Source organism: Zea mays, chromosome 3 (genome assembly GCF_902167145.1).
Source record: "Zea mays cultivar B73 chromosome 3, Zm-B73-REFERENCE-NAM-5.0, whole genome shotgun sequence".
Taxonomy (NCBI): Eukaryota; Viridiplantae; Streptophyta; class Magnoliopsida; order Poales; family Poaceae; genus Zea; species Zea mays.
The window spans coordinates 54878394-54890398 of NC_050098.1; positions in this window are offsets into that span (position 1 = coordinate 54878394).

Consider the following 12005-nt stretch of genomic DNA (forward strand, 5'->3'; position numbering starts at 1 on the left):
GGATGTCTTTCCTCAAGATCTGCCTGGATTGCCTCTAGAAAGGGACGTAGAGTTTGTGATCGAACTAAAACCCGGTACAGCTCCTATTTCTAGAATGTTGTACCGGCTGCCACCAAATGAATTGGCGGAGCTCAAGACTCAATTACAAGACCTACTGGAGAAGGGATTCATTCGGCCCAGCTCATCACCTTGGGGATGTCCCGCAATCTTTGTCAAGAAGAAGGATCAAACACTTCAAATGTGTGTGGACTACAGACCCCTTAATGAGGTCACTATCAAAAAACAAGTATCCTCTTCCCCGGATCGATATCTTGTTCGATCAACTTACTAGAGCACAGGTATTCTCCAAGATTGACCTCAGATCGGGCTATCATCAGATCCGTATTCGACCCGAAGATATACCCAAGACCGCATTTACTAGCGGTATGGATTATGCGAATATTTGGTTATGTCCTTCGGATTGACAAATGCTCCTGCCCACTTCACATATCTAATGAACTCGGTGTTTATGCCCGAGCTGGATAAATCTGTGGTGGTCTTCATTGATGATATCTTGATTTATTCCAAGAATGAAGAGGAGCATGCTAAACATTTACGAATCGTATTAACGCGCTTAAGGGAACGCCAATTATATGCTAAATTCAGCAAATACGCGTTTTGGTTGGAGAAAATCCAATTTTTGGGACATGTATTATCTGCAAATGGGATTGAGGTTGATCCCAGCAAGGTCAAGGATATTCTAGAGTGGAAACCTCCAACCACTGTACATCAAGTTTGAAGTTTCCTTGGACTGGCTGGCTATTACCGCAAATTTATCCCAGATTTCTCCAAGATTGTGAAGCCAATCACAAGTCTATTGAAGAATGATACCAAATTTAACTGGTCCTCAAGATGCAACGAAGCCTTCGAGCAGCTGAAGGTATTGTTGACCACTGGTCCGGTATTGGCTCAACCGGATATTGAAAAGCCTTTTGATGTGTACTGTGACGCATCGGGCAGTGGCCTCGGATGTGTCTTAATGCAAGAGGGCCAAGTTATAGCATATGCCTCAAGACATTTGCGCTGGCATGAGGAACATTATCCAACTCATGACTTAGAATTAGCTGTTGTGGTTCATGCCCTTAAAATATGGCGTCATTATCTACTGGGAAATACCTGCCATATATATACAGATCATAAAAGTCTGAAGTATATTTTTACCCAGTCAGAACTAAACATGAGGCAGAGGAGATGGCTTGAGTTGATTAAGGATTATGAATTAGAAATCCACTATCACCCAGGAAAGGCCAACGTGGTGGCAGATGCACTAAGTCGCAAGGCTTCCTGCCATTGTCTTATAGTAAGGACTCCGGACACCACATTATGTCAAAAGATGGAGAAATTAAACCTGGGGATGATTCAACATGGAACCTTGAACCAATTGAAGCTTGAGTCGATTCTTCTACAAAGAATTATTGATGCCCAAAGAAATGATAAGGGTATGAAATATATTCATGAGAAAATAGAAGCCGGCAAAGCGAATTGTTTCAGAAAGGATGATCAAGGCATTGTATGGTTTAATGATCGCATAGTTGTGCCTAAAAAAGAGGAAGTCCGCCAGCAAATTTTGGATGAAGCTCATCTTAGTCAATATTCCATTCATCCCGGAAGCACTAAGATGATCAAGATTTAAAGCAGCATTATTTCTGGACAAAAATGAAGATTGAAATTGCACGCTATGTGGCGAGATGTGACACCTGTAGACATGTCAAAGCCATACATATGAAGACTATCGGTGCACTGCAATCTTTGCCCATCCCGACTTGGAAATGGGAGGACATTATCATGGACTTCAATGTGGGATTACCCAGGATGGCTAAATGTTTTGACTCTATCTGGGTTATAGTTGATCAACCTACAAAAATAGCATATTTTCTACCGGTCAAGGCATCTTATCCAGTCCTCACCTATGCCCTGGTATATATTGCCCGTATTCTCAGTTTGCACGGAATTCCAAAGACCATAGTGTCGGAGCGCGGACCGCAATTTGTATCCAAGTTTTGGGAAGAACTACATAAGTCCCTGGGTACTAAGTTGCTCCACAGTTCGGCCTATCATCCCCAAACAAGTGGACAGACTGAGAGAGTGAATCAAATACTTGAAGACATGTTACGGGCATGCATTCTGGAATTTCCACAAAAATGGGATGAATGTTTACCATTGGCAGAGTTTTCATATAACAATAGTTATCAAGAAAGTATCAAGATGGCACCCATTGAAGCATTATATGGACGACGGTGTCGTACCCCCTTGAATTGGTCTGAACCAGGAGAAAGGTGGTTTTTCAGGCCTGATATGGTGAAAGAGATGAAACAAAAGGTTCAACTAATCATACATAACTTAAAAGCTGCACAAGCTCGACAAAAGAGTTATGCAGACAAACGCCGCCAACCCTTGTACTTTCAATTCAAAGATTATGTGTACCTGAAAGTATCACCAATGAAGGGTGTAACCCGTTTCGGTGTTAAAGGAAAGCTTGCACCCCGATACATTGGTTCGTTTCCTATTCTTGAAAGATATGGACTAGTGGCATACCGACTCCAACTACCCGAAACATTGTCTGCAGTGCACAATGTGTTCCATGTATCCCAATTGAAGAAGTGTCTTTGGGTTCCAGATCGAACCATTGATGTGATGGATGTTACCTTGGAACCAGACTTGACATATTCAGAACATCCCATTCCATTCCTAGACCAAAAGGACAGGGTCACCCAAAGAAGAGTTCTCAAATTCTATAAGATACAATAGAACCAACATACTAAAGATGAAGCTACATGGGAAACCCAAGACTTCTTAGAAAAGAATTTTCGTGGCTTTTTAGCTTCATGTAAATTGTGAGATATGTACAATTGTTTGTAAAGATGCAATAGACCCCATATCACCCCTGCTTTGTACAAGAAATAAGGAAATAAAAATATGACGTGTTTCCTTTTCCACTACTTGCCCTAGGACTTTAAATCTCGGGACGAGATTCTTTTATGGGGGGAAGGATGTAACACCCCTGGTGTTACTATCACTAAAACTTGAGCATAACATCATGTGCATGGGCATATCATGTGTTTGTTACACCTAGAGTGCATTCACTAGGTAAAAACTTGAATCAAGTTGTGATTTTAGGACTTGTTGAATGATTAACCCTAGGGTAGAGCACTAAACCCTAAGTTAGGGCTTATGAATATAAGTAAAGCCCCAATAAGTGAAAACCTCAAAAGACATGAGAAATGATCATAAGATATCATCTTTAATGAACTTTAGTGACACTAAAACTTAAAAGTGCTAAAAACTCTGAAAAAGACCCCTAGAAAACCCTAAATTGGAACCCTAGGGGGTTAGGTGCAAATTTTGTGCACTTTTGGACCCAAGTGCAAATACCAAAGTAATAGAACACCACAAATCATGTTTTTCTCACATTTGAGGATTTGCAAGTCAAATTATGGGATTTGGACTTGTTGGTACCCTAAATCAGGGGTACCCTCTCCTATAGCATGAAGACGCCGCACCCATGCGACGTCTCCTAGCCACGCGGAGGACGGCGCCTGACCCCACTGCATGGGCAGGCCAAAGGGTGCCACGTGGCAAGGAAAGACAACACATCCCAGTAAGTCCGGACCCCCACAGAAGGACACCGGACCCCTATACATATAAGTTCGAAGCCTCCGGGTAGGTCCGAACCCCAGCAGGGTCTCGGAACAAGGAGGACCCTGGTATGAGCAGGGGTCCGGTGCTAACACATGTGCGGGCCTTGCCCTCCACTTCCCGCTCAGGCGGAGACCCGCTGCTTGTGGCCCATGACATAAGCTACCGGGCCGAACCTGACGTGAAGTCGTGCAGCCCCTGCATTTATTGAGGAGAAGACACACCGCCTGCCACTGTGCTGACGGGCGACGTGCCCTCTCAGCATTTAATGTGTCCCGTCCCATCCGCTGGCAGGCAGTGTCAAGGTCACCCAGCAGGCGGCGTGCCTGCTGGGTCTGCTGGCGAACAGTACGACCGTGCCAGGCAGCACACTGTCCACATCATCCCTTCTGCAAGAAGCTTCCCCTATACGCCAAGGATACGCAGATCTCGGGCGTCAGGGACAAGAAGATTGTCTTGGCAACAGACATTAGTGGCTCCAAGTGCTATATTCTTTATGTTCCTGGGCCCACATGTCGAGGCCCAGTGCCTTTGTGCATGCCCTCCTTCAGCTATAAAAGGGGAGGCATGCGACGTTACACACACATGCAATCTTAGGACACACCTTAGACTCGCAAACTCATACAAGCTCACAAGCAATACATATCACAGTGGAGTAGGGTATTACGCTCTGGTGGCCCGAACCACTCTAAATCCTTGTGTGTTCTTGAGTTCTTTCCGTTCATTCCAACAATCAAGAAAAACACCTAAGCCCCTCCTCATCTCAGGATTTAGGGCGGGTGCACTCCGCCACCCGGCCGGAGATTTACTCTCCGACATTGGGCGCGCTAGGTAGGGGCCTAGGCATTAGGTTTTTGCTTGATCACTTGCCCAAGCATGATGGGGCAGATCATTGAGAACCGCGCCAAGACTTAGGTTGACTTTGCGGTGGAGGGAGAAGTTGTTTCCTCCACACCTCAGGTTCCCGGTCGCCTAGCACCAGTCACTCCAGCTGTGCACGCCGCACGGCAGCACACGGTAGCGCAAACGTCCCGGACTCCATCAAGGGCGTCTCCGGGGGCATTGTCAGCAGCCAGGGAGTTGTTGTGACACCCTCCAAGCTCCACGGCTTCACCAGGAGCCATGAAGCAGTGGTGGGACGACGTCGACCGACTGCTCAGTATGGCGCATTCTACCTCGACTAGGTCGAAGACGTGGTCATCCCGGCGCCAACACGAGGCGTCAGCGTCTGTGCGCTCGCCCTCAGTGAGGGGCACATAGACCAACGACCTCCGGGCAGAGCTCAATCGTAGGCGTGCGCGAGAGGACGCCCGGATATCCTTAGAAAGGGCGCGCGAGCGCCACCAAAACATCGATGGTCGCGACCTCGATCAAGACTTCGCTGCGGTTGCACCGCAGACAACCATGGGCACCCGGTCCCAAACGGGTGTCCCCTTGGCCGGCGTGGGCTGCGCCGCTCTTGCGGATCATCTCCGCGCAGCATCCTGGCCACCCAAGTTCCGGCCGCACCTGCCGGAAAAATACGACAGAACGACGAACCCGTCGGAGTTCCTGCAGGTGTACGTTACCGCCATCACGGCAGCAGGTGGAAACACCGCTGTGATGGCAACCTATTTTCATGTGGCCTTGTTTGGACCTGCCCAGACCTGGCTCATGAACCTCACCTCGGGATCAGTCTACTCCTGGGAAGAACTCTGTGCGCGGTTCGTGGTGAACTTCGCCAGTGCTTACCAACAGCACGGTGTGGAGGCCCACCTCCATGCAGTGAGGCAGGAACCAGGGGAGACCCTCCGGAAGTTCATCTCCCGCTTCACCAAGGTGCGAGGTACGATACCTCGTATTTCTGATGCTTCTATCATCACGGCCTTCCGACAGGGAGTACATGATGAAAAGATGTTGGAGAAGTTGGCCACACATGACGTGGAAACTATTCCCACGCTCTTCACTCTGGCCGACAAGTGCGCCGGAGCCGCCAAGGGTCGTGCATGACACTCGGCCCCACAAACTGGAGCTGCCCAGTCGGGTGGCTCGGGGGCCGTCCTCTGGGACGGAAAGAAGAAAAAGAAGAAGGACCGCGACTACCAGAAGCCGCGGTCCACCGCTCTGGTGGTCGCAGCAGCGACCGGAGGCCAGGCTGACCGCAACAAACGCCCGTGGCCGTAGAGAGGTGGCAGCGGTTCATGCCCTGTGCACCCGAACGGTCGCCACAGCGCCGCGGAGTGCCGCGAGATCATTGACCTCACAAAACACGTCAGCGAGCGACGCGAGCAGTCTTCCAAAGACGACTCCCTGCCTTGCTACCACCCTGGCAAGGAAAAGGTGGACGACGGCAAGGTGGCCACGCCTGAGCGGGACCTTGGGTATCAGTCGCCCGAGGGGGACCTAAAGGATATCTTCGCCGGAGGCTCCTACTCTGGTGAAGACAACTAGACGGACCTCGGAGGGACCCCGTGTCCCCCAGTCTACGAAGCTGAGGCACGCCTTCCTCCGGAGGCCCTTCCGGACCCCCCACGGGTCCGGGCTGCAGACAGGTACATGCAGAAGTGACCACGGCCAAAGATGAGGGCTCCCCGTGTCAAATGCAGACGGGAACCCTGGGTCGGGACCTAGCCCCACGGCAATTACCATACCAAGGAGGGCTCCACAACTCTCCCCCAGATGGGAAGGACCCTTCGAAGTAACGGGAGTGCACCAACCCAGGGGCAACCATCTAGCTACGACTGGAGGAGTACCTTACCCCGGTGCCAAACATCTTTGTAAGTTCTATCCATAGAGCAAGACTAAGGGGTCGAGTCTGTTTCCCTTTTTTGTAACTAGATAACGCATACGTGTATGACAACCCGGTGGGGTCTGCCCCCATGAACCCGGACTATTGGTCTGCACACATGCACGACAAGTTATAAAGAGAAACTACCCCCCTCAGCTGTGCTCTTGTGATAGTTCCATCTTGCTGCTCATGGTCCTACCTCATAGTCTTTCAGATAATACTTTTTAGCTAACCCACCCGTACGGTTTCCATCTGTCTGACATAGCAACATCTGGATTGAACAGCCAGGCTTGCAGTTTAGGGCCCCTAATACGAAAGTGGGGAGGTCCGATAGCCTGGGGGCCGACTCTAGAGAACAGGACCCCGTTCCATAGGGTGGTCTGGAGCCCGTGTAGCCGCTCAGCTAGGTCCTGTACCGTGGGCCTACATGCTCTGCCACCCCATGACGGGAACTTAGTATCTACAGTTATAAGTCCTGCGGGTCCGACAACCTTGGGACTGGAGCTAGAGAACGGACATTAGTCTCCTAGGGTGGTCCGGAGCCCGTGCAGCCGCTCAGCCTAGTCCCGTACCGTGGGCCTGCACGCTCCACCACCCTGCGACAAGTGTCCCAGTATCTAGAACCGTGACCTAAGGGGGTCCGGACACGCAACTTGGCCACCCGGACTAAAACCTGTGGGTCCCGAGCATGTATCAAAGGACGACCAATGTCAGACGGAGAACCCTGTGAGGTGTACTACTAATGCTTCCTAGCTAAAAGTGGTGTACAGATCCAGATCCCGGCGAGTTTGCCTCCCGAGGATTGTTGACAACCTTTTCAGAAACGCTGGTATCCAACCTCAACACACCAAGCCTGCATCCCAGGCGGGGGGCCAGGTACTAAGGAGGAGTCAACAACATTGCACACAACAGGAACAGGCGTTACACAGATAAGTGCTAAATGTTGCTTAGAAGGCAATATTTATTTCTTTACAAAAACAGGGGAAGACCTGGGGGCCGGTTCTAAAGAACGGATGCCTGTTCCATAGGGTGGTCCGGAGCCTGTGTGGCCGGTTAGCCTAGTTCCATACCCACAATCCTGCACACTCCACCACTCTATGGCAGGTGTCCTAGTATTTAAAACTAAAGTCTTGTGCGTCCAACAACCTGGAGGTCCGGCTCTGAAGAACAGACACTTGTCTCCTGGGGGGTCCGGAAACCATGTAGCCGCTCAGCCTGGTCCCGTACCGTGAGCCTGCATACTCCACCGCCCTGCGGCAGGTGTCTTAGAACTTGAAGCCACCATCTAGGGGGTTCGGACACACAACTTGGCTTCCCAGGCTAAAATCCTACATACATATGTTATTACATCTTGCTCTCAAGCAAATGTCATTACATGCCCTTACAAGCGGGATCCTAGCTCCATTTCTGCAGGAATGGACTACGCTGCACCAAGCAAGAGTCGCGCTGGAAGCTGGTTCCGGACAGCCCCACCAACAATGGCGACCACCTCTGCACCAGCAGCGACAACGACCTCTGCTCCGAGCGGCTCGCCAGCAGTAGCGATCACCTCAGGGTGAGCGCTGCTGCGAATAGGTCCTCGCCCCCGTCCTCCTACGAGGGATGACAGCGAGACCATTAAAGCCAAAGAGTTGGAGGTCCGGCGGCAGGTCGCACTGACGGTCTCGCCAGCGGAGGCAACCACCTCTGTAGTGGGCAGCCTCACCAGCGGAGGCGGCCACATCAGCCCCACCAGTGGCAGCGACCACCTCTACATCGATGGGCAGCGACTGCACCAGCGCGCATGAAGAGGTCTTCGCTCCCGTCCTCACTGTGAGAGTGAGGACAAGACCATCCAAGAATGCCGCCGCTGCCCCCGTGGCGTAGGACGTCTTGTACGACCTCCCGGTGCAACCAGTGGCGCAGGAGAAGCCGTGGATGTGGCCAACCCGTGCACAGCGCGACCATCGCCCGTGCAGTGGATGGGTAGCCACGCTCCGCCCCAGCGGCAGGAGGCAGCGCCGGAGGTGGCACCAGAGCCAGACACGCGGCAGCTGACGGCGCCACAGACGGCCGGCCCCACATACCCAGAGTTCGCCTCCTCCGCAAGGCCGGTGGACGCCCTGCTCCCCCGAATGCTGGAGGAAGAAGCGGACCGCCAGCCCTCGTGGAAGGCGAAGCTCCCACTCGGCTTGCCCTCCTCCCCAGCGCGGATGATGAACATCCTTGAAGCTGAGGGCAGGGGGGAGGCTGCAGCCCGGCTCGCTTCTCTCCACCACAAGGCTGGTAGTCATCCTTGTGGATGACCACCGGCCGGAGATTGCGACCGGGCTGTGTGATGAAAATCCTTGAAGCCGAATGATGGTGGAAGGATGCCAACTCCCATGGGGTTGCACCCCTCCAACAGCAGCAAGAAGACAAGATCGGTGACACCACCACGAGTGCGCGCTCTCCGACGGTGAAGTCGCCGGAAGAGACGACCTTGGCGCGGATCCCTCTAGAGAACACCGGCGCACCCCATCTGGAGGCCCAGAAGGCGAAAGGGCACGGTGGTCGCAAGAGGAGCGAGGCATGTCTACTGCTCGGGAGATCGACCCCTTTTTAAAGGCAGATCCCCCCCACTCGCGCCCCTGAAGCGTCACGGATAAAGTCTCCCCCGGCGTGCACCAAGGATCCCACCTTATGACACGGGGGCTAGGCCCCGCATGTCATACAGACCAACCCTAAGAAGGAGCGTGCAACTGCCCTACGGTTACGTGCCCCTTCATTTTCGGGGCAACCAAGGGTCAGGAAGGCGAACCGCCGCGCAAGGGGCATGCAACCGCCCCACGGTTAAGCGCCCCTTCACCTTCGCCGTATCCAGCGGTCAAAGAGGCGAACCTCCATGCAAGAAGCGTACAACTGTCCCACGACTGTGCGCCCCCTCAGCTCCGCCGCAACTGGCGGTCCAACTCAGGGGCCCAGGCCCACATGTCATGTAGCCGGCACGCCGGTTACCGTGTGCGAAGAAACCGCACCGCCGCTTGCGCCAATGCCACGTCTTCTCGGGGCTGTCACGGGAGTCTAAAAAGGTAAATTTTTCAGAACCAGTGCATCGACTCGAGGCAGCCCCGCGCATGGCCCAACAGAACCATTAAGTACTATGGTCACGGGCCGGTCAGCCATGGGAATAGGCGCGGCAGTTGGCATGGCCATAGGCGGGCCGGAAGTAATTGCAACAACAGGCACGCGGGAGCAGCGGTCCAACCGCAAATCAGACTCTAGTCCCACCTGCAGGCTCGCATCCTCCCATGAGGCGGGACCGGGGGCCACTGTCGGTACCCTAAATCAGGGGTACCCTCTCCTACAGCATGAAGATGCCGCACCCATGCGACATCTCCTAGCCACGCGGAGGACGGAGCCTGACCCCACCGCATGGGCAGGCCAAAGGGCGCCACGTGGCAAGGAAAGACAACACATCCCACTAAGTCTGGACCCCCACAGAAGGACACCGGACCCCTATACATATAAGTCCGGAGCCTCCGGGTAGGTCCAAACCCCAGCAGGGTCCCGGAACGAGGAGGACCCTGGTACGAGCAGGGGTCCGGTGATGACACGTGTGCGAGCCTTGCCCTCCACTTCCCGCTCAGGCGGAGACCCGCTGCTTGTGGCCCATGACATAAGCTACTGGGCCGAACCTGACGTGAAGTCGTGCAGCCCTGCATTTATTGAGGAGAAGACGCGCCGCCTGCCACTGTGCTGACGGGCGACGTGCCCTCTCAGCATTTAATATGTCTCGTCCCATCCGCTGACAGGCGGTGTCAAGGTCACCCAGCAGGCGGCGCGCTTGCTGGGTCTGCTGGCGAACAGTATGATCGTGCCAGGCAGCACATTGTCCTCATCATCCCTTCTCCAAGAAGCTTCCCCTGTACGCCAAGGATACGCAGATCTCGGGCGTCAGGGACAAGAAGATTGTCTCGGCAACAGACATTAGTGGCTCCAAGTGCTATATTCTTTATGTTCCTGGGCCCACATGTCGGGGCCCAGTGCCTTTGTGCATGCCCCCTTCAGCTATAAAAGGGGAGGCATGCGAAGTTACACACACAAGCAATCTTAGGACACACTTTAGACTCGCAAACTCATACAAGCTCACAAGCAATACATATCACAGTGGAGTAGGGTATTACGCTCCGGCGGCCCGAACCACTCTAAATCCTTGTGTGTTCTTGAGTTCTTCCCGTTCATTCCAACAATCAAGCAAAACGCCTAAGCCCCTCCTCATCTCAGGATTTAGGGTGGGTGCACTCCGCCACCCGGCCGAAGATTTACTCTCCGACAGGACATATTTGAAAAAAGTACCCCATGAAACCATATATGCCTAAGTCTGAAATTCAGTGCATAGGGTCAACTTTGGAACCCTATATCTCTCAATTCATAAAGAATTTTCCGTAGGTAAATACATCAAGATTATAGAGCTATTATAGGAGCATAACTTTGTTTAAGTGATTAAACCTTGGTGTCATATAAAATTAGGAGATAAATAGACCTAAAGTCTAGCTGTCAGTCAACTCAGAATCTGAAATTTTACGGACAGTGACTTGGGATGAACTTTGGGAGCTCTTTTGAGAATGATCCATTGAGTATTTGAGGGTGATTGCTATAGCAAGATTAGAGCTGGATTGTAGGCCAAGAACTTTGTTACAAAGAGATTAACAAGTTGCCACACAAAAATCGGAGATTAATGCCCTACAAATGGCCCTGTCAGACAGACTGAATGGTGTTCTGATTGTACAGTGACTGAATAAGATCACAGGTTCTGCTCCCCTTGCCGCCGGCGACCCCCGCGCCTGGATTCACGCCGGTGATGTGATTCGTGTCCACTGGTGCCCGGATAACGCCTCGGGATGAAAAGATCTTCACCGTGGATGAGCTTTAGACATTGTTCCGCCCCGGCCGCCGTGTCCGCTTGACTCATGGCTGGTTCAGATAAGCTCACCGGAGTTGGCCGCCTGTCGATCGGTTGCCACGTGCCTAGGTGCTCTACCACATCGCAGTAACTCGCCTTGGCGTGTTTGTTCATCGCCGGTTGAAAGGATCACGATGCCCAAGAGGGGGGTGAATTGGGCTTTTCTAAAAATCAACACTAAATTAAAACCTAAGCAAGAGCTAAGCAATAGCCCAACTTCACCCCAACAACTAGCACTAAGATAATAATACTAGAAATGCAACAATGCTAAGACAATACTTCAAATACTTGCTAAACAAATACACAATGTAAAATGCTTGAATTAAGTGTGGAATGTAAAGCAAGGTTTAGAAGACTCCTCCAATTTTTCCCGAGGTATCGAAGAGTCGGCACTCTCCACTAGTCCTCGTTGGAGCACCCACGCAAGGGTATCGCTCCCCCTTGGTCCTCGCAAGAACCAAGTGCTCACTACAAGATGATCCTTTGCCACTCCGGCGCGGTGGATCCCTCACGACCGCTTACAAACTTGAGTCAGGTCACCAACAAGATCTCCATGGTGATCACCGAGCTCCCAACGCCACCAAGCCGTCTAGGTGATGACGATCACCAAGAGTAACAAGTCGTAGACTTTCGCTTGAC